Source organism: Rana temporaria, chromosome 3 (assembly GCF_905171775.1).
Source record: "Rana temporaria chromosome 3, aRanTem1.1, whole genome shotgun sequence".
NCBI lineage: Eukaryota > Metazoa > Chordata > Amphibia > Anura > Ranidae > Rana > Rana temporaria.
The window spans coordinates 6115734-6138652 of NC_053491.1; positions in this window are offsets into that span (position 1 = coordinate 6115734).

Below are 22919 nucleotides of genomic sequence, written 5' to 3' on the forward strand. Positions count from 1 at the left end.
ACCATCTCCTTTACTATGTTTGCAGTCTCTGATCATCTCCTTTACTATGTCTGCAGTCTCTGATCATCTCCTTTACTAAGTCTGCAGTCTCTGACCATCTCCTGTACTATGTCTGCAGTCTCTGACCATCTCCTGTACCACGTCTGCAGTCTCTGACCATCTCCTTTACTATGTCTGCAGTCTCTGACCATCTCCTGTACCACGTCTGCAGTCTCTGACCATCTCCTGTACCATGTCTGCAGTATCTGACCATCTCCTGTATCATGTCTGCAGTCTCTGACCATCTCCTGTACTATGTCAGTCATCTCTGACCATCTCCTTTACTATGTTTGCAGTCTCTGATCATCTCCTTTACTATGTCTGCAGTCTCTGATCATCTCCTTTACTAAGTCTGCAGTCTCTGACCATCTCGTGTAGTATGTCTGCAGTCTCTGACCATCTCCTGTACCACGTCTGCAGTCTCTGACCATCTCCTGTACCATGTCTGCAGTCTCTGACCATCTCCTGTATCATGTCTGCAGTCTCTGACCATCTCCTGTATCATGTCTGCAGTCTCTGACCATCTCTTGTATCATGTCTGCAGTCTCTGACCATCTCCTGTACCACGTCTGCAGTCTCTGACCATCTCCTGTATCATGTCTGCAGTCTCTGACCATCTCTTGTATCATGTCTGCAGTCTCTGACCATCTCCTGTACCACGTCTGCAGTCTCTGACCATCTCCTGTATCATGTCTGCAGTCTCTGACCATCTCCTGTACCACGTCTGCAGTCTCTGACCATCTCCTGTATCATGTCTGCAGTCTCTGACCATCTCTTGTATCATGTCTGCAGTCTCTGACCATCTCCTGTATCATGTCTGCAGTCTCTGACCATCTCTTGTATCATGTCTGCAGTCTCTGACCATCTCCTGTATCATGTCTGTAGTATGTCTGGGGGTCTTTCTAACAGACTCTCTAACATAAGGCCTCTCTGTGTAAATCACAGAGGCCCCCCTCCAGGTCCCAATAAAGTTCTCTGCTTCTCTTCCTGTATTTTGTTTATTGTTAAGAGATCATGTAAGGATCCCGGGGTAATGAAGACTTTGTGGGGGAGCATCTCTGTGGTTGAGTCATTGCCATAGAAACATTTGAAACATTTGTAAAGAGTTAGTAAAATGACAACGCCCACGTGGGGGCGCCAGAAATATTTCTGCACCCAGGCGCCTGTGACCCTAGGATCAGCCCTGACGCTGTATAATCTGTTGGTGTTATATAAATTCTGTATAATAATAATAATTTCCTTTCTATGGGGTGGGAAGGGTGTTTTTGTTTGGTAGGAGTACCGGAGGCTCTTGGGCTGGGAGTAACACTGGATTTTTGGATTATCCTCCAGGATTCCAGGGGGTTTTAATCACTGCTGGGATAATTTACACTTTAAATAAAAAAGATGAGGAATTTGTCTTTAGAGTCGGATAATAAAGTAATTCTGTGTCTAATCTTTCCTGGTGTTTGTACTGAATAAATCAGATTTGTTTTTAACGTAATTGTTATTTGTGATATTTACTCCACCTGTGTGTGGGATGGAGTATTTATGTCTTTGTGGCGATGGCAGTCAGCTATGACTACGTAACCTTTGTAGGTCGAAACACGTCAGCATGATTGTCCGGAGTTGTTCTCCTTTGGAGGAAAGTCTATGCAAAGATTTGCTACTGGTTTATTTTTATTTTTTCATGCGACGTAGGCTGCCAATCCCTCCTCTGGCCTCTGATCCATGTCCTCCACTCCTCTCTGACAATCCCTCCACTGAACTTCACTCAGTGTCCTCCAGCCCTCTCTGCCAATCCCTCGATTGACCTTCACTCAGTGTCCTCCACCCCTCTCTACCAATCCCTCCACTAGCCTCCATTCAGTGTTCTCCACCCCTCTCTGCCAATCCCTCCACTGACCTCCATTCAGTGTCCTCCACCCCTCTCTGCCAATCCCTCCACTGACCTCCACTTAGTGTCCTCCACCCCTCTCTACCAATCCCTCCACTAACCTCCATTCAGTGTTCTCCACCCCTCTCTGCCAATCCCTCCACTGACCTCCACTTAGTGTCCTCCACCCCTCTCTGCCAATCCCTCCACTTAGTGTCCTCCACCCCTCTCTGCCAATCCCTCCACTGACCTCCACTCAGTTTTCTCCACCCCTTTCTACCAATCCCTCCACTGACCTTCACTCAGTGTCCTCCAGCCCTCTCTGCCAACCCTCCTCTGGCCTCTGCTCCATGTCCTCCACCCCTCGCTGCCAATTCTTCCACTGACCTCAACTTAGTGTCCTCCACCCCTCTCTGCCAATCCCTCCACTGACCTCCACTTAGTGTCCTCCACCCCTCTCTGCCAATCCCTCCACTGACCTCCACTTAGTGTCCTCCACCCCTCTCTACCAATCCCTCCACTTAGTTTCCTCCACCCCTCTCTGCCAATCCCTCCACTGACCTCCACTTAGTGTCCTCCACCCCTCTCTGCAAATCCCTCCACTGACCTCCACTCAGTGTCCTCCACCCCTCTCTGCCAATCCCTCCACTGACCTCCCCTCAGTGTTCTCCAGCCCTCTCTGCCAACCCTCCTCTGGCCTCTGCTCCATGTCCTCCACCCCTCGCTGCCAATTCTTCCACTGACCTCAACTTAGTGTCCTCCACCCCTCTCTGCCAATCCCTCCACTGACCTCCACTTAGTGTCCTCCACCCCTCTATACCAATCCCTCCACTGACCTCCACTCAGCGTCCTCCACCCCTCTCTACCAATCCTTCCACTGACCTCCACTCAGTGTTCTCCACCCCTCTCTGCCAATCCCTCCACTGACTTCCACTCAGTGTCCTCCACCCCTCTCTACCAATGCCTCCACTGACCTTCACTCAGTGTCCTCCAGTCCTCTCTGCCAATCCCTCCTCTGGCCTCTGCTCAGTGTCCTCCACCCCTCTATACCAATCCCTCCACTGACCTCCACTCAGTGTCCTCCACCCCTCTATACCAATCCCTCCACTGACCTCCACTCAGTGTCCTCCACCCCTCTCTGCCAATCTCTTCACTGACTTCCAACCCTCTCTACCAATCCCTCCACTGACCTCCACTCAGTGGAAACCAGTGGAGGGATTGGCAGAGAGGGGTGGAGAACACTGAGTGGAGGTCAGTGGAGGGATTGGTAGAGATGGGTGGAGAACACTGAGTGGAGGTCAGTGGAGGTATTGGTAGAGAGGGGTGGAAACCAGTGGAGAGATTGGCAGAGAGGGGTGGAGAACACTAAGTGTGGTCTTCCTGTACAGAAATGATTCCCATACCGGTTTGTGGAGGTAGAACAGGGTCCATTTGTTTTGAGAGAGAGAGAGAGAGAGAGACTTGTAAAGCGCAACACATGCAAACTGAATCGCCTCTGGGCGCTGTTTCCATTTCATGGATAAGGAACCCCTTGACCTCAGAAGAGATGGGTTTTAATCTTTCTCCTGAAGGCCAAGTGGTCCAACTCCAGTCGGATGGTGGTTGGTAGTGCATTCCACAGGCGAGGTCCCTGGACTGCAAATCTTCGATCTCCTTTGGACTTGTATCTGGCTTTGGGTATCTGGAGGAGGATTTGATTGGTGGATCGCAGAATGCGATTGGGGTTATGGGCTTTTTTTTTTTTTCGCATAGATATTGGGGGGCGTTTCCTTGAACACACTTATGTATTAGACAGAGCGCCTTGAAAGTGATTCTGTCTTTTACTGGCAACCAATGAAGGGATCTCAGTGAAGGTGAGATTGATTCCCATGGTTTTTCCCAGTTACTAGTCGAGCGGCCGTATTTTGAACGACTTGCAGACGAGCGATTTGGTATTTGGGGAGTCCTAGATAGAGGGCATTTGCGTAGTCGAGTCTGGAATTGATGATTGTTCCCACCACGACTGCAATGTCCTCTTTCGGGATAAAGGGGAGGAGTCTGCGTAGTAGGCGCAGCAGATGGTGGGATCCGCTGACTACTGACCCTATTTGTGGATCCATTGTCATGTAGGTATCGAAAATGACTCGGAGACTTTTGACTTTGGTGCTAGGGGTGATAGTTTTGCCCAGAATGGGCGGGGGAGTCCATGTTGACACGGGGTGATTTTTCCGGTTAGCGTGAAACAGGAGAAGTTCTGTTTTCGAACCATTGAGTTTAAGATAACTGTTTGTCATCCAGTTATCTATTAGAGTGAGGCATTTCTCTAGTCCAAGAGAATGATCCTTTTTGTTGCTGATGCTGAAATACAGTTGTGTGTCGTCTGCATAGGAGTGGTAAAGTAACTTCTGGTTACTGATGATTTCAAAGAGAGGGCGAAGATAGATATTAAACAATACGGGTGATAAGGGAGATCCCTGAGGGACTCCGCATGACACCGTACGTTTTTCAGAAGTGAAAGACCCCAGTTTCACTATTTGTGATCGGTTTTCCAAGAAGGAGGAGAACCAGGGTAAAACACCTTCAGCGACTCCGGCTACTTCAGCTAGCCTAGCCAGTAGTAGTCCGTGGTCTACAGTGTCAAAAGCCGCGCTTAGGTCCAGCAGTATCAGGAGACAGGATTCTCCTTCGTCTGCGGCCTCTAGAGCGTCATCCCATATTTTGAGCAGCGCCGTTTCTGTTCCATGACCCTGACGGAAGCCTGATTGAAACGGATCGAGTAATTTACTCTAGATCAGTGACATCAAACTCAATTTAATTGCAGGCCGTATCATTGTTATGGTTACCCTCAAAGGGCCGGTTGTATCTGTAAGACAAGGGGTCCAGAGCACCTTCCATCAGTTGTCAAGAGTCCTCCACCATCAAAAGTCAAGAGTCCCCACCGTCTCTTACGTAATAGTGCCCCCTCCTTACCTTGTGAAGCGGCCAAGAAGAAGCTGAGTGTTGGAAGGCAACATGGTCCGATGTCATATTTCTGCATTTTCTACATATCTGTTTCCTATTCTGTGGCTCTCTGGCGGCCCCCCGCCTTTGGCCGCATGCGGTATTGCATGCCATTGAAGTCAATGCGTAACAAATTATTTTCGTTCCCATTGACTTCAATGGGGAAACTCGCTTTGATATACGAGTACTTTGGATTACGTGCATTCTCCTGGAACGGATTATGCTCGTAATCCAAGGTTCCACTGTATTATATTACTGTCCGTCCTGCCATATTGGCCTCTAGGGGTAGCATTGTCCATATATCATCTCTAGGTGCCTGTTGATTATTTGATCTTTGTAACCCACCGTCATCAATCATCCTGACAGCCATGGCTCTCTTTGAAGCTTGCTTGCCGCGTATATATATCACACCAGTCGGCCCGAAGCCAAGCCTTTGTTAAACTTGCTAACTTTCAGATGCAGGTTCTGATATGCTACAGAGCTTTGATGTTAACTGGTTACATTCCAAATTGGGGCCACCTGCCTGTATCAACCAGGGAGTGACATACCAGAAATATGATATTAAACCATGTTGCCTTCCAACACCGCGCAATTGTCATTCAAAGTGTGACAGCACTGAAAGTTGGCCTGGGCAGGATGGGGGTGAATGTTTTTATTAACCAAATGCAGGTTAGCCGGCCTGCCCCCTAGTGGAAGGGGGTGAATGTTTTTGTTAACCAAATCCTGGTTAGCCGGCCTGCCCCCTAGTGGAAGGGGGTGAATGTTTTTGTTAACCAAATCCTGGTTAGCCGGCCTGCCCCTTAGTGGTGATGGACTCCCATCTGTGACAGCCATGACAGTTGTACTGCAGTATATGCCTTTCTTTCCCAGTGGTTGCTGCCCCCCCCCCCCCCATTTCTTATACTGTATGCCTGTCACAGAGACAGGAAGGGAGTACAAATCTTCCCAACAGAAGTTCTTTCCATATTTTATTTTCTGTTATTGAACACTACAATCTTTTTCACATGTCACAGATTCACGTTAACTATTGGAGCAGAACATCCAGACACGGCCTCGATGGTTTCAAGTGTGTTTTGGCTGAGAGCCCAAATCTGGATGTGGCAGAGCCACCCATGGTATGTTTTTTATGTTTTCTTGCCTTTTTTTCTTTTTATACTAAATAGATAATGGAAAAATATGTAGTTGCGCTGTGAAAAAATAATATGTGAAAGGTACTACTGCAAGTAGTAATAAAAAATGCAAAAGAAGCAATGACAAATGTGTTGAAGCATTAGTTCAGTGAAGTCCAAAAGAAAACACAACCAAATGAAAAACCTTCTCTAGAAATTTAAAAATGAAGAAATCTACCACCGAAAGTGAAGACACCATAAGGAATGCAGGCTTACCAGATGGCAAGCAAGGATAGCTTGCAGCTGTAAACCCCAGCCCGGGCCTGTAACATGAACTGCAGAACTCGCCAGTAAGGCAATCAATGAATCCTCAAAGCACGCATGTCCCCAAAAAGAGAACGATCGTATATTCAGCATATAAGATAAAGCCGGCCGGCTAAGTGAACGCCCGTCCGCTCGGACTGTCACGCGATGACGTCAGCGCGTCTCCTTCTCCCGATGCGCGTTTCGTCACACAAATGACGTCGTCTGGGGCAGGGGCGACGCACTGACGCATCACGTTATATAGAAATAACAGGAAACCAAGCCTCGATCTGAGTCGAGAGCTCCGGAAACTCATGTATGGTAGCCTGGAGGTTCAGAACTGCTCACAGCAGGAAGAACCTCAGAATAAGAAAAAAAAAAAACAGGAATCAAGAAAGGAAACTGAAAAATGAATGGAAATTATAAAAAAATCTATAAAAAATATGAAATAACAATATCCCAGGTATAGGGGCATGAATCCTCTACCCGCAAAAACCAGGTGATGGAAACTATTTGGACTATTACGAATTATCCTAGGAGATGAGTTATTTTCTTTCCTAGGGATGATATATATATATATATATATATTTTTTTTTTTTCTAGACAGTAATTTTTTTACTGCTTGAGTATTTACATTTTATACATTTTATTTTTCATGTTTTTCTTTGTTGCCCTTTTTGTTTTTTGCTTTATATTTTTTGAATATCTATGCTTTATTGCACCTTTACTGTGTGTATGTTGGTCTTAGACGCACACACGTTACTGATTTTTGTTTTTTTATAGGGATGTGCATTGATTCCTCTATTCCAGGGCTACTAGCCAGGCCTCAAGAGTTACTCGCCACCAGTTGCCCCACCTAATTCATACACTGCCCTGCGACTAATTGCACCCGTAAACACGCCCTTGTAGATTATCTCATGGAATGACAATGTTTTATGCAGAATCAAGTTGCAAAATTAAATATTACCAACAACAACTCTAACAAAATGGGACAGGGCACCGGGGGCAGACCAGAGGGACAGGGCACTGGGGGCAGACCAGAGGGACAGGGCACTGGGAGCAGACCAGAGGGACAGGGCACTGGGGGCAGACCAGAGGGACAGGGCACTGGGGGCAGACCAGAGGGACAGGGCACTGGGGGCAGACCAGAGGGACAGGGCACTGGGGGCAGACCAGAGGGACGGGGCACTGGGGGCAGACCAGAGGGACGGGGCACTGGGAGCAGACCAGAGGGACAGGGCACTGGGGGCAGACCAGAGGGACAGGGCACTGGGGGCAGACCAGAGGGACAGGGCACTGGGGGCAGACCAGAGGGACAGGGCACTGGGGGCAGACCAGAGGGACGGGGCACTGGGGGCAGACCAGAGGAACAGGGCACTAGAACTGGGTCTCTTCCCCATTCTCTTGCTGTCTCCTCTGCAACTCCCATCCATCCTCTCTCTTTCCCATTCATCTCATGTGTGTGCGGCTCCACGCTTGCATGTCCCCACTTCCCCCTTTTATTCAGGCTGGCAGAGAGGAGAGGAGCTGCAGCACAGTGGGAAGGAGTACAATCCAGCGCTGAGATCCACACAACTGCACAGCCATTGACACCATAGCACAGCGCACACTGACAGCGCACAGCGCACACTGACACTGCACAACACACATTGAGACCAGTCTGTTCACAGTGCTCAGGCTGAACTGCTGGACACCTACATAGAGCACAAGGAGAAGAAAACTGCACAAACTGGAAGGCTGCCGCTCTCATGTCAGGGCAACTTTCAGTGAGCGCTGCACCGGAGTGGTAATTTTTGCAATCCTCCACCCCACTCATTACTTTCTGCTCTCCAGCTACATTGGTCGGGGCCGGGGGAGGGGGGCAGGCTCAGAGAGGTCATACTGTTAGGTCCCATGGCTTAATGAGAATTGTAAGGAGAGCATCTGTGTACTGCTCTGCCTGTGCGCGGCTCAACAGACTACTTTTCCCGAGCATGCACATTTCCTCTTCAGCCGCCAATCTCATCGGGACTCTAAGTGTAGGCACAGATTGAAGGGATATTGGTCATGCAGCCCTGGCATCACTCGCCCCCGGCTTAAATCCACTCGCCAAATGCTAGTAGGCCAGTGGACATTTTGAGGGCTGCACTATTCAACCACTAGATGGAGTCTCCAGCATTTGGTGAGGTAATCTATACCCACCATTGTTGTTTTTTTTGCGGGTAGAGGATTCATACCCCTATACCTGGGATATTGTATTTTCATTCTTTTTTAATATAATTTTTAATAATTTCCATTCATTTTTTAGTTTCATTTTTGGATTCCTGTTTTTTTTTTCCTTATTCTGAGGTTCTTCCTGCTGTGAGCAGTTCTGAACCTCCAGGCTACCACACATGAGTTTCCGGAGCTCTCGACTCAGATCGAGGCTTGGTTGCCTGTTATTGTATATAACGTGATGCGTCAGTGCGTCGCCCCTGCCCCAGACGACGTCATTTGTGCGACGAAACGCGCGTCGGGAGGAGACATGCTGACGTCATCGCGTGAAAGTCCTAGTGGACGAGCTTTCGCTTAGCCGGCCGACTTTATCTTATATGCTGAATATACGATCGTTATGCTGAATATATGATCGTTCTCTTCTTGGGGATATCCGTGGATTCATTGATTGCCTTACTGGCGAGTGCTTCAGTTCATATTAAAGGCCCGGGCTGGGGTTTACAGCCGCAAGCTATCCTTGCTTGCCATCTGGTAAGCCTGCATTCCTTATGGTGTCTTCACTTTCGGTGGTGGATTTCTTCTTTTTTATTTTTACAGAAGATTTTTGCATTTGGTTGTGTTTTCTTTTGGACTTCACTGAACTAATGCTTCAACACATTTGTCATTGCGTCATTTGCATTTTTTATTACTACTTGCAGTCAGGGCTGCCATTAGGAATTATGGGGCCCCTACACAGCTTCAGGCATGGGCCCCCTGGAGCAGAGAACCGGGGGGGTGCTGCCGCCTGAAATTGAGAAGCGGGGGGGGGGGGGCTGCCGGGAATTGAGAAGCAGGGGGGCCCCTTTACAAAAAAAGATGGGTAGACCGGGACCTCTGAGCCCTTTAATAAAAAGAAAAAAAAGAAATAAAAAATATATATTTTTTTTTTTAAAAAGGGGGGTTGCCATCTGGGGACCTCTGGGCCCTATATATATATATATATATATACACACACAATTTTTTTTTTTTTTTATAAAAAGAAATTACAAAAAAGGGGGGGGGTTGCCATCCGGGCCCTTTAATAATAAAAAAAAAGAAACCTCTGGGCCCTTTAATAAAAAATAAATAAAAACAAATATATAAAAAAATAAAATAAACATTTATAAAAAAAAAGGGGAGTTTCCATCCAGGGCCCTATATATATATATATATAAAATAAGCATTTATAAAAAAAATTGGGTTTGCCACATGGGGCCCTGGGGACCTCTAAGCCCTTTAATATATATATATATATATAAAAGAACTAGAAAGAAAAAAAAAGAAAGAAAATAATAAAAAAAATATTAAAAAATATTAAAAACAAAAAATAAAAAAATATATATAAAAAAAAGATTTTTTTTTTTAATAAAAAAAGGGGGTTGTCATCCGGGGCCCTGGGGATCTCTGGGCCTCTGGAGACCTCCGGACCCCTAAAAAAAAAAATTGTCCCTTTTAATAAAAAATAAAATAAAAATATATTAAAAAAAAAAAGTTTTATAAAAAAAAAAGGGGGGGGGGGTTGCATCCGTGGCCCTGGGGACCTCCGGACCTCTGAAAAAAAAAAAAAAAAAAAAAAAAATGTCCCTTTAATAAAAAATAACCTTACACCTTACAGGTGTACTGCCTGTACCCCCCTGATGGCGGCCCTGCTTGCAGTAGTACCTTTCACATATTATTTTTTCACAGCGCAACTACATATGTTTCCTTTGTCTATTCTGTGTGTGTATCACTTTTCAGTTGCTGCTTTTGCGATTGTTCACTTAGCGCGGTACCTTTTGTCCTTATATAGTAAATATATCACAACACAAGTGCGGACTGACGCAGCACAATCTCATGCAGCGAAGGCTTTTATAGGTAACTGTATCATTTTACTTCTTGGAAGTGGAGAACGGAATGTACTTTATGTCTCGGAATGATTTCCTTTAAAAGAGAAGAAAATCAAATCGAGTTTTTTTGGCTTTCATTAAAGTCAAGTATTAACAAATCACAATTTTTACGCAGAATGAAAAAGTCTGCCCTCGCTGGAATTGGCTGTGTCTGTTCTGCTTCACTTTCAGTACCTCACAAAAGTGAGTACACCCCTCAGTCACATTTTAGTAAATATTTCCATCTATCTTTTCATGTGACAACACTGAAGAAATGCCACTTTGTATCTACAATGTTGTGTAGTGAGTGTACAGCTTGTATAACGGTGTAAATTTGCCGTCCCCTCAAAATAACTCAACACCGCTGGCAACAAAAGTGAGCACACCCCTAAGTGAAAGTGTCCAAATTGTGGCACAAAGTTTGTGTGGCCGCCATTATTTTCCAGCACGGCCTTAACCCTCTTGGGCATGGAGGTCACCAGAGCTTCACAGGTTGTCACTGGAGTCCTCTTCCCCTCCCCATGACAACGTCACGGAGCTGGTGGATGTTGGAGACCTTGCGCTCCTCCCCCTTCCCCCCACAGATGATCAATAGGGTTCAGGTCTGGAGACATGCTTGGCCAGTCCATCACCTTTACCCTCAGCTTCTTTAGCAAGGCAGTGGTGGTCTTGGAGGTGTGATTGGGGTCATTATCATGTTGGAATACTACCCTGCGGTCCAGTCTCTGAAGGGGGGGGGGTCATGCTCTGCTTCAGTATGTCACAGTACATGTCGGCATTCATGGTCCCCTCAATGATCTGTAGCCCCCCAGTGCCGGCAGCACTCATGCAGCCCCAGACCATGACCCTCCCCCCACCATGCCTGACTGTAGACAAGACACACTTGTCTTTGTCCTCCTCACCTGGCCCCTCCCCCCACACACGCCTGACACCATCTGACACCAAATACCCTTATCTTGGTCTCATCAGACCACAGGACGCGGTTCCACTAATCCATGTCCTTAGTCTGCTTGTCTTCAGCAAACTGTTTGCGGCTCTTTCTTGTACATCATCTTTACAAGAGGCTTCCCTCAGAGAGTTCTTTGCCATGAGGCGCCATGTTGTCCTTCCAGTGACCAGTATGAGAGAGTGAGAGCGATAACACCAAATTTAACACACCTGCTCCCCATTCACACCTGAGACCTTGTAACACTAACGAGTCACATGACATTGGGGAGGAAAAATGGCTAATTGGGCCCAATTTGGACATTTTCACTTAGGGGAGTACTCACTTTTGTTGCTAGCAGTTTAGACATTAATGGCTGAGAAGATCCATCTATCCAGAGTGCAGCATCGCCGACCTCCTCTCACTGCTGGACACAGCCCAGCGAATGACGCGGCTGAAGCTGTGACATTTCTTATATAGGGAGGCGGGGCCACCTGTCACATGACCCCGCACAGGGCCGGCCTTAGGCCTTTAGGCGCCCTGTGCGAGAAAGATTTACAGCGCCCCCTAGTGACCACGCCCCTCCATAACCACACCCCTCCATAACCACGCCCCTCCATAACCACGCCCTTTCAGTGTCCACACCTTTCTCCAATACCGGCTCCATTTAAAGCCTTCCATTCCCAAAAAAGTATTTTTTAACTTTTGTATTTACTGTTACTTTAAGAAACACCCTATTTAAATAAGAAAATACAAAAACAGACAATAAGCAGTACACTGCATTTATAAAAAAAAAATTTACTTACAGAAAAAAGTTTTTACATCCGCTGCCTGCTTCTGTGGATTCTTGCCCTCCTTTGTCTTCTCAGTGCGCATGGCATATGAGCTCCTCATTCCTGCTCCTCATAGCAAGGCAAGGACAGCCGCCCACGCCGTCTTTCCGGCAGAATACGCCTGTGGCCTGCCAGTACTTTGTCCAGTTTTAAAGATGGCCGCCGCACTGTTGCCGAGCGGCGGCAATCTTAATGAGTAACCCACAGACTGCCAGTGACAGTGATCTCCGACTCCTAACAAGGCAGGGACAGCCGCCCACGCTGTCATTCCTGCAGAATCCGCCTGTGGCCTGGCCTGCCAGCAGGGGTGTACCTAGAGCATTTGGCACCCGGGACGGATCCTATATCTGCCCCCCCACGGTAAAATTTAAAATCCCACTGTGCCCCCTGCATCCTTCAGTATCTCTGTCACTACTGTGTACCCCTCTCCACAACTGCACCTCTGGACCCCTTTACATTATACAACACCCTGCATCACTTTACAATTCACAGCCCCCCACAGCTCTAGACACCTATATGTTACACAGACACCCCCCTAACCGTTCTGGACCCCCTGCATGTCACACAGACCTCCCTACAGTCTCCCCCTACAGTGCAGACCCATCCCCCTACAGTCCCCCCCTACAGTGCAAACCCCCCTTACAATACAGACCCACCCACACACAATACAGATCCCCCCACAATGCAGAACCCCCCACACACACACAATACAGACCCCCCCACAATGCAGAACCCCCCCCCCACACACAATACAGATCCCCCCACAATGCAGAACCCCCCCCCCCACACATAATACAGACCCCCCACACAATGCAGAATCACACACAATACAGACCCCCCCACAATGCAGAACCCCCCCCCCCACACACAATACAGATCCCCCCACAATGCAAAACCCCCCCCCCCACACACAATACAGACCCCCCCACAATGCAGAAACCCCCCCCACAATGCAGAACCCCCCCCCCCCACAATACAGACCCCCCCCCCCCACAATGCAGAACCACACACAATACAGACCCCCCCACAATGCAGAACCCCCCCCCCCCACAATGCAGAACCCCCCCCCCCCCACACACACACAATACAGACCCCCCACAATGCACAACCACACACAATACAGACCCCCCCACAATGCAGAAACCCCCCCCCACACACACACACTATAGATCATCTGAGCCACGTGCTGCACACACACAGCACAGGAAAAGGGGGAGGCGGCTGCACTCAGTGCACTGTGCTGGGCTGTCTGTCTCAGTCACAAGCAGCTGAGACTCATAAGACCCGCGGCGCTGCAAAGGGAAGGGGGATTATTGCTGCCGGGTCCCGAGTGTGCTGACGGCTCGCTCGGGTGCGACTTGCACCCTCCATGCCTGCTGTGTGTCTGCCGCTGCCTCCCGGCTGTCACCAAGCATGCCACCCGGCGCCCGCTAACGGCGCTAAGTCGTATTTAGTCACGCGGAATCTGACTGTGACCATCAGAATCTGTGCAGGTCGTCAGGCGCCCATGTTGCTATGGCGCCCTGAGCGACCGCACAACCCGCACACCGCAAAGGCCGGCCCTGACCCCGCACCCTCTGCTACGTCACTGGGGAAGCCCAGAAAGAGGGAAGACTGGGCTTACCCAGTGACGTAGCAGAGGGTGCGTCAGAGGGGGCGGCGATGCTGCGCTCTGGATGGATGGATCTTCTCATCGCTGGACCGGAGAGGAGATCACCCGTCGCTGGATACAGACAACGTTGGAGCAGGAAGCCGGGACCGAGTGGATTACCACCGCTGGAGTTTTTTTATTTTATTTTTATTAATAAAGGACTTTTTTCTACGGTGTGTGTGTGTGTTTTTTTTCCAACTATTTACACTTGCTTTGTGAAATGGTAGGGGTACAGTGTACCCCATTACCAATTCACATAGGGGGGCCAGGATCTGGGGGTCCCCTTTGTTAAAGGGGTGTTCCAGATTCTGATAAGCCCCCCACCCGCAGACCCCCACAACCACCGGGCAAGGGTTGTGGGGATGAAGCCCTTGTCCCTTTCAACATGGGGACATCCTCCCCATGTTGAGGGCATGTGGCCTGGTGCGGTTCAGGAGAGGGGGGGCCGCACTCTGTCCCCCCCTCTTTTCTGCGGCCGGCCAGGTTAACTTGCTCGGATAAGGGGTCTGGTGTGAATTTTTGGGGGAACTCCACGCCATTTTTTAAAAAAAAATTGGGGTGGAGTTCCCCTTAAAATCCTCACCAGACCTGAAGGGTCTGGAATGGATATTTGGGGGGAACCGAACGTCATTTTTTTTTTAATTGATGGCGGGGTTCCCCTTAATATCCATTCCAGACCTGAAGGGCCTAGTAATGGAATTTGGGGGGACCCCACGCTTTTTTTTTTTATGAATGAATCCTCTCTGAATTGCCAGAGCCGACAATTCATTAGAGCCGCAAGTCCGGTTTTAAAATACTTTTTTTCCTTTCAGAAATGACACTTTGTGCAGGGACAGTTCTAAGTACGGGAAACATGCGCTATTTCACATGCTGACTTTACACCCCCCCTAGGTACGAAATTTAAAGGAATATTTCACTTTTATTGTTTAACCACTTAACCACCAGCCGCCGTCTACAAACGGCGGCAAGGTGGTTGCTTAACTGGGGGTCGCCGTTCTGAAACGGCGCCCACCAGAACCAGTAATGCGCGCCGCCTCGGGCGCGCACACAGAAAAGGATCTGTGACTATTGCAGTCACAGATCCATCCATCCCTGCTCAGCCATCCCTGCATTAACCCCTGAAATACTCTGCCTTCCCTGTGCAATACTCTGCATTAACCCCCTGCAATACTCTTCCTTCCCTGTGCAATACTCTGCATTAACCCCCTGAGATACTCTTCCTTCCCTGTGCAATACTCTGCATTAACCCCCTGCAATACTCTTCCTTCCCTGTGCAATACTCTGCATTAACCCCTGCAATACTCTGCCTTCCCTGCGCAATACTCTGCAATGCTCTGCCTTCCCTGCGCAATTACTCTGCAATACCCCCCGCGCAATACTCTGCAATACCCCCGCGCAATACTCTGCAATACCCCCGCGCAATACTCTGCAGTACCCCTTGCGCAATACTCTGCAGTACCCCCGCGCAATACTCTGCAATACCCCCGCGCAATACTCTGCAATACCCCCGCGCAATACTCTGCAATACCTCCGCGCAATACTCTGCAATACCCCCGCGCAATACTCTGCAGTACCCCCTGCCAGTACTCTGCAGTACCCCTTGCGAAATACTCTGCAGTACCCCCGCGCAATACTCTGCAGTACCCCCCGCGCAATACTCTGCAATACCCCCCACGCAATACTCTGCAATACCCCCCGCACAATACTCTGCAATACCCCCCACGCAATACTCTGCAATACCCCCCGCACAATACTCTGCAATACCCCACACACAATACTCTGCAATACCCCCGCACCAATACTCTGCAATACCCCCGCACCATACTCTGCAATACCCCCGCACCAATACTCTGCAATACCCCCACACCAATACTCTGCAATACCCCCGCACCAATACTCTGCAATACCCCCCACACAATACTCTGCAATACCCCCGCACCAATACTCTGCAATACCCCCGCACCAATACTCTGCAATACCCCCCGCACCAATACTCTGCAATACCCCCGCACCAATACTTTGCAATACCCCGGCTAATACTCTGCAGTACCCAGAAAATACTCTGGGAAAAAAATGCGTTTTAACCACTTCCCGCCCACGTCATATGACGTCCTTGACTTTGTGCAGGGATATCTAAATGATGCCTGCAGCTACAGGCATCATTCAGATATCATTTTTTTCAGCCGGCGATTCTCTACACCATAAGAACGATCATGGCGGCTGTTCCGCCTCTTGATCGTTCTTACGGGAGGCAAAATGGGACGTCCCCACTCCCTTCGCCCTCCGGTGCTTCTTCTGACTCACCGCTGCGATCGAAAGCCAGGATCGTTTTTTTTCTTGTTTTTTTTTCAGGCTTCCCAGCCTAGAGGTGAGATGTGGGGTCTTATTGACCCCATATCTCACTGTAAAGAGGACCTGTCATGCTATATTCCTATTACAAGGGATGTTTCCATTCCTTGTAATTGGAATAAAAGTGATCAAAACATTTATTTTTGGGGAAAAACGTGTCAAACTAAAATAAATTAAGTAAAATGAACAATAAAAATAAAAAAAAAATATTTAAAGCGCCCCTGTTCCCGCGTGCTCGTATACAGAAGCGAATGTGTACGTAAGTCCCGCCCACATATGAAAACGGTGTTCAAACCACACATGTGGGGTATCGCTGCGAACGTTAGAGCGAGAGCAATCATTTTGGCCCCAGACCTCCTCTGTAACTAAAAACATGTAACCAGTAAAAACATTTAAAACGTCACCTATGGGGATTTTTAAGTAGCGAAGTTTGGCGCCATTCCACAAGCGTGTGCAATATTGAAGGGTGACATGTTGGGTATCTATTTACTCGGCGTAACTTCGTCTTTCATATTATGCAAAAACATTGGGCTAACTTTAATGTTTTTTTTTTTAAAAAGCACAAAACTGTTTTATTTCCCAAAAAAATGCGTTCGAAAAATTGCTGTGCAAATACCATGCGCGATAAAAAGTTGCAACGACCGCCATTGTATTCTCTAGGGTCTTTGCTAAAAAAGCATATATAATGTTTTGGGGTTCTATGTAATTTTCTAGCAAATAAATTATGATTTTTCCATGTAGGAGAGAAATGTCAGAACTCGTCTGGGTGCTCCAGAACGCCTGATGGTGCTCCCTGCATGTTGGGCCTCTGTATGTGGCCACGCTGTGTAAAAGTCTCACACATGTGAAGGTGCTCCCTGTATGTTGGGCCTCTGTATGTGGCCACGCTGTGTAAAAGTCTCACACATGTGATGGTGCTCCCTGCATGTTGGGCCTCTGTATGTGGCCACGCTGTGTAAAAGTCTCACACATGTGGTATCGCCATACTCGGGAGGAATAGCAGAATGTGTTTTGGGGTGTAATTTGTGGTATGCATATGCTGTGTGTGAGAAATAACCTGCTAATATGAAACTTTTGTGGAAAAAAAAAACAAAAAAAAAAAAACCTTGATTTTGCAAAGAATTGTGGGAAAAAATGACAACTTCAAAAAACTCACCATGCCTCTTTCTAAATACCTTGGAATGTCTTCTTTCCAAAAAGGGGTCATTTGGGGGGTATTTGTACTTTTCTGGCATGTTAGGGTCTCAAGAAATGAGAGAGGCAATGACAGTACATCAGATGTGATCAAATTGATCAATTTTCAGTAATTGGTACCATAGCTTGTAGACCCTATAACTTTCACCCAGACTAAATAATATCCACATTTTTTTTTTTTTTTTACCAAAGATATGTAGCAGTATACATTTTAGGCCAAATTTATGAAGAAAAATTCATTTTTTGCAAAATCTTATAATAGAAATGAAGAAAAATTCATTTTTTTACAAAATTTTCGTTCTTTTTTCATTTATAGCGAAAAAAATAAAAACCGCAGAGGTGATCAAATACCACCAAAAGAAAGCTCTGTTTGTGGGAAAAAAAGGACAAAAATTTCATTTGGTTACAGTGTTGTATGACTGAGTTATTGTCATTCAAAATGTGAGAGCACCGAAAGCTGAAAATTGGTCTGGTTATTAAGTGGGTTTAAGTGCCCAGTTGTCAAGTGGTTAATTTTAAGCATTATTAAATTCACTGCTCCCGAAAAAACTGACGTTTTTAAAACTTTTTTTTTGCATTGATACATGTTTCCTGGGGCAAGACCCGGGTCCCCAAACACTTTTTAGGACAATAACTTGCATATTAGCCTTTAAAATTAACACTTTAGATTTCTCCCACAGACTTTAACAGGGTGTTCCGCGGCTTTTCAAATTTGCCGCGAAAACCCCAAATTGTTCGTTGTTCGCCGAAGAGGCAATGTTCGAGCCGAACATAAGTTCGACTCGAACTCGAAGCTCATCCCTAATCATTACCCAACTTGAGGGCCGTCCAATCACATTCCAGCAGCTTCATTGTTATTTCTCATGAGACCGGCAGATCTTTTCTGGGCTCGTAAATGAAGATGCTCATCGTTAAAATTTTCTGTTGTTTCTTTTGAGACACGAAGACAAATAAAATCCTCCTTCACATGTGGCTGTATTTAATTTTCATTGCGTGTGAAATAATGAGACTCGATTGGACAAGACAACGCTGGGAAGACCTTGAGATCCGTCCAATGGAAAACCTGCTGGGAAAACAGATATTTGACAAAGAGTCGGCACCGAGCGAATGTTTAAGGATTCCTGTGTGCCTATGCATGGCGTTTGTGTTAGAGCGCCATCTCATGGTGAGATGATGATCTGCGCCGAGTGATGGCGTTTTATCTGCTACAAAATCTTATAATAAAACTCACTTGCGAAGATAAAGAAAGAACATTTTCGATCGGACTTTACTGGTACAGATAAGACGTCAATTTGTAATAAAAAATTCTGGCAAACGTTATTATGTAGCGCCGCCCATGAAAGAGCCGCTGTAGATTTAACAGGTTATTTTCCTAAAACAGTCAGGGATGTGCAAATCTTAAGCAAATCTTATCGCCCGATGCCCAGGCCATGCAGTTCTCGGGCGATGGGCAGGGTGGTTTCTTTTACATTTAGCCCTGCTGCGGGCAAGCAAAGGTTGGCTCTCTTGTAAAAGCAATCAGAACAGCAAACTAGCCATTGGATTCCTTCACAAGCAGCGAGAGGAGACGTATCACCTACCACATGCTAGAGGCCAATGGAGAGAGAGGGCTTCCCTTGCGGCTACGTTCTAGACCCCCCTGGAAACAGGAGAGGTCAGGCCCAAGGTAGCAGAGGTCGCCTGCTGGACTGTATGTACATAGTTGCCAACATTTGAAAAAAAATTCCAGGGACACTTTGCAGCACAGCTATTAAGCTCCCGAACCAAGTTGCGAACATGCCGCCGCGCTCGCGACCAATGACTCCGCATCTTAAAGGGGACATACCTGGACGCCCATGACTGTGCCCATCAATTGTCACCACTGTGCCATGCCAAACGCAGCCACTGTGCCCGTCAATTGTCGCCACTTTGCCCATCAATTGCCGCCAGTTTGCCCTGTAAAATGCTGCCAGATTTCCCCCTCCCCACCCGGCACTTACCTTTCTCGGGTCAGCCATCCTCCCTCCGCTGTCCCTCGATGTCTTCTCCTGCCCTCGATAACGCTTCAGCCAATCAGGTTACCGGTAACCAGACCCTGTGAACCTGATTGGCTGAGATGTGTGTCAGTGTTAACCAGGGAACGCACACCCCCTGCGTCCCCTGGTTAACTATTTGGAAGCCAATTACAGCCCACAGGCTGTAATCGGGAAGCCTATCAGAGCCACTGGCTCTGATAGACACTTCCAAAAAAAAAACAACTGCTGCTATTCAGATGGCCAGCACTCACCAGGGGGCAGGCCATCTGAACAGTGGGCGGCGACAATACATAGATTCATGCAATGCATGAATCTATGTATTGTTTCAGTGGTGGTGCAGGAGAGAGGGGGCGGCGCTTCTGCACCCACTATCGATGCACTGCCACTGATGCCTACCCTGGCTTCAAGGTCAGAACCCAGTGACTGATTGGAGCACAAGCAATATCTTGGCATGGTCCAATCAGTGTGTACAAACATGCATACTGTGTTCTATCCAGATTGCTGCCTGCCAAGTGGAACAGATTTCCTTGTTTTAGGGACTCCTTGGATGTACCTTTCTAAAGTGTTGGGTGACACCTTCCCAGTTATGACTATTCCATTTATCTTTCACCTGGTGCTAGATCATCTTCAAAAAAACTTTTGACACTGTTTTAGTCAGATGCCAATGAACCTGTGCCTGCTGCACAGCCAGTCTCAGCTCAGCCTGTGCCCAATGCGCCCTGTGCCCAAGTTCGAACCCAGCCTTGCTCAGTGCGGCAATCATGCCATTTTCTGTGCCAGCTGCTCCAGCTCCTGCCTGTCTCTGCACCTCAGTTTGGCCAATCACAGTTTCAGTTTTGGTCTGTCTGCTCCTGACTTAAATCCCAGCTTGAGATGATGGGATTCAAAGCCGGCGGGGTGGGTGGAGTGGTGGGTGGAGGACGATCATATCGTATGTTCAGTGGAGAGTGGGGAGGGGCTGCCAAAAGAGAGAAGCCGATTGGCTGCCCCTCTCCTCTGCACTGACCACAAGAGTAAAAGAGGACACAACACTTGTGGCGGCGGTGGCCACTTTGGTGTAGCCGCTGCCGTTTTTGCCTAAACCATTCCAGAATTTCCCGGGACAAACACAATCCGGGACGAGGGTCCCAAATCCGGGATTGTCCCAAGAAATTAGTGACTGTTGGCAACTATGCATTCCTGTGAACCCTACAGGTTGAGAGGAAATCCTTCCAAAATGACTAAATCCCCTTCTTAGCTGTCATCAGAGCAAGTGCTACCATTCAAAAAAATACTTCTATTTCTGTTCTAGTGATAACTTATGCTTTTGGATTTCCCTCATTTTCAGTTACAATGACAATGGTCACCAGGACAAGTAGTAAAAGGTCATTTTACCAGGAGGTTCAAATCGTCGCCAACTCTATCTAAAACAAAAAAAGTTAGCTTTAGAAGCACTTTAACAGCAAATGATTTACTTACAATTCTGAGCATCACTGAGCTTCTACTTGCTTGCTATTTGCTTATTTGGGCAGCAATCACTTGCTATTTGCTTATTTGGGCAGAACACGAGCAATCAGACTGACTTCCTCACCCACAGTGCCACTGCACTAGACTACAATTCAGTTTAGGCGCTGGCTCACCTCCTGGCAGTGCACACCAGTGCCTGTGCTGCTGAGGCCGCCGTACTTGGGCTGACTGGTCCGCGGGGGAGATGTCGGCGGGCGGCTGACAGGGTCTAGTCGTCTCTCGGCTGAGCTCGTCACGACGTCACGTGACCCGGCTGAGGAGGGGGGAGACTCCAGGCGCGTGCATGCGTCAGCGCCGCCCGCGGCCGCCATCCGAATTAGCCAATCGGACGACAGACAGGCCAGCTCTGCCTCTGACTGTTTTACAACTCTGCACCTGCTTTCCCCATTAGCCGGGACTAGGTCCCAAATGACGGGACTGTCCCTTTAAAAACGGGACAGTTGGCAACTATGTATGTAGGAGGTTCCAGAGTACAGCTGGTGTAGAATCAGCAGACAGGTGATGCCCGTGAGGTGTCGCAGGATTCGGAAGCCTTGGTGTCACGTACCTGGTAGGAGTCTGGTATGATGAGGTCAGCCCCTCTTGTATCTCCAGCCCAAACCCCTCTGAGGGTGAGTAAGTGTGTAAGTGCCTGTAAGTGTTGCTTGTAGAGCGGCTGGAAGCAGGTGAAGACTTGCAGACGCTGATGGACCAGCGGGTACAGAGCACAAGCGATGTTGAAGGAACCAGCTGGTATTAAGGGGAACTCCAACCCACTCGCAGGGTCAGGACGAACAGCTTGCAGGAACTTCCGGGGTGCGGAGGTCAGTGGACTAGCCGAGTCAGAACACAAACGGGCAGCAGAGTACCAAATCATCAGCAGGAACAAGGTCAGAGGATAGCCGGGTATGGTAACAGACAGGCAGCGAGGTAACCAGGGAACAGCAGGAGCGAAGTCAAATAGGAAGCCGGGATCAGGAACCCAGTAATCAGGCAGATATCAGAGTCCAAGGGAGAAGTCAGGGCAAGCCAAGTCAGCAACGGAGATCCGGTAAGATAAACAGGTGTCAAGAAATCAGGGCACTTGCTGAAGACCAGTCAGCACCGCCTGGCCATCAGAGCCCCCTTTAAATAGCTACCAGGAGGAGTCAGGAACGCTGCTTGTGCGTGCACGCCGTCCGTTGTGCCCGCGCATGCGCGGAAGCGCGCTGAGGCGGCTGGTGTATTCTTTGCATGCGCGCCAGAGTTTTGGACCGTCTGTTGTGTTCTAACAGTGCGCGCATGTGCATGTGTGTGTGCCAAGGGTCTCTCAATCCTTCTCTTACACTTGGTCATGAGCCGGGTGGGTAGCAGAGCAGACGTGGTCAGGTGGATAGCCGAGGTCGAACACAGGAAGCAAACAGGAGAAAGGGCAAGGACAAGCCGGGTCGGTAACAGGAGACACAGGAACAGGAATATCACAGAGATTACGCACTGGAGGAGCCAAAGATCAACCAGCAACTAAAGCCACAAGCAGACTTCCTTATACAGTATAGGCCCATGTGACCTGCTGGAAGATATGCTGGGTCCTAAAGTCCTTCTCCTGCCATAAGTACTGGTAGGGATGCCTGAGAGGAGGTGGAGCATAGGAAGATCGCAAGATGGAATAAAAACAGTAGCAGCTCATGTTTCCCAGACACAAGGGGTAACAAGTAAAAGCAGTATACCTAACAGATGTATAGAAAAGAGTATGTAAGGAATGTATATAGAAAGCGTGTCTGTGGGAATGTTTGACCATTCTTCCCAAAGCGTATTTGTGAGGTCAGGCACTGATGTTGGAGGAGAAGGCCTGGCTCGCAGTCTCCACTCTAATTCATCCCAAAGGTATTCTATCGGGTTGAGGTCAGGACTCTTATGTTCCTCCACCCCAAACTCACTCATCCACGTCTTTATGGACCTTGCTTTGTGCACTAGTCCCAATCATTTGGTGGAGGGGGGATTCTGGTGTGGGGGGAGGGGGGATCATGGTGTGGGGTTGTTTTTCAGGGGTTGGGCTTGGCCCCTTAGTTCCAGGGAAGGGAACTCTTAAGGCGTCAGCATACCAAGACATTTTGGACAATTTCACGC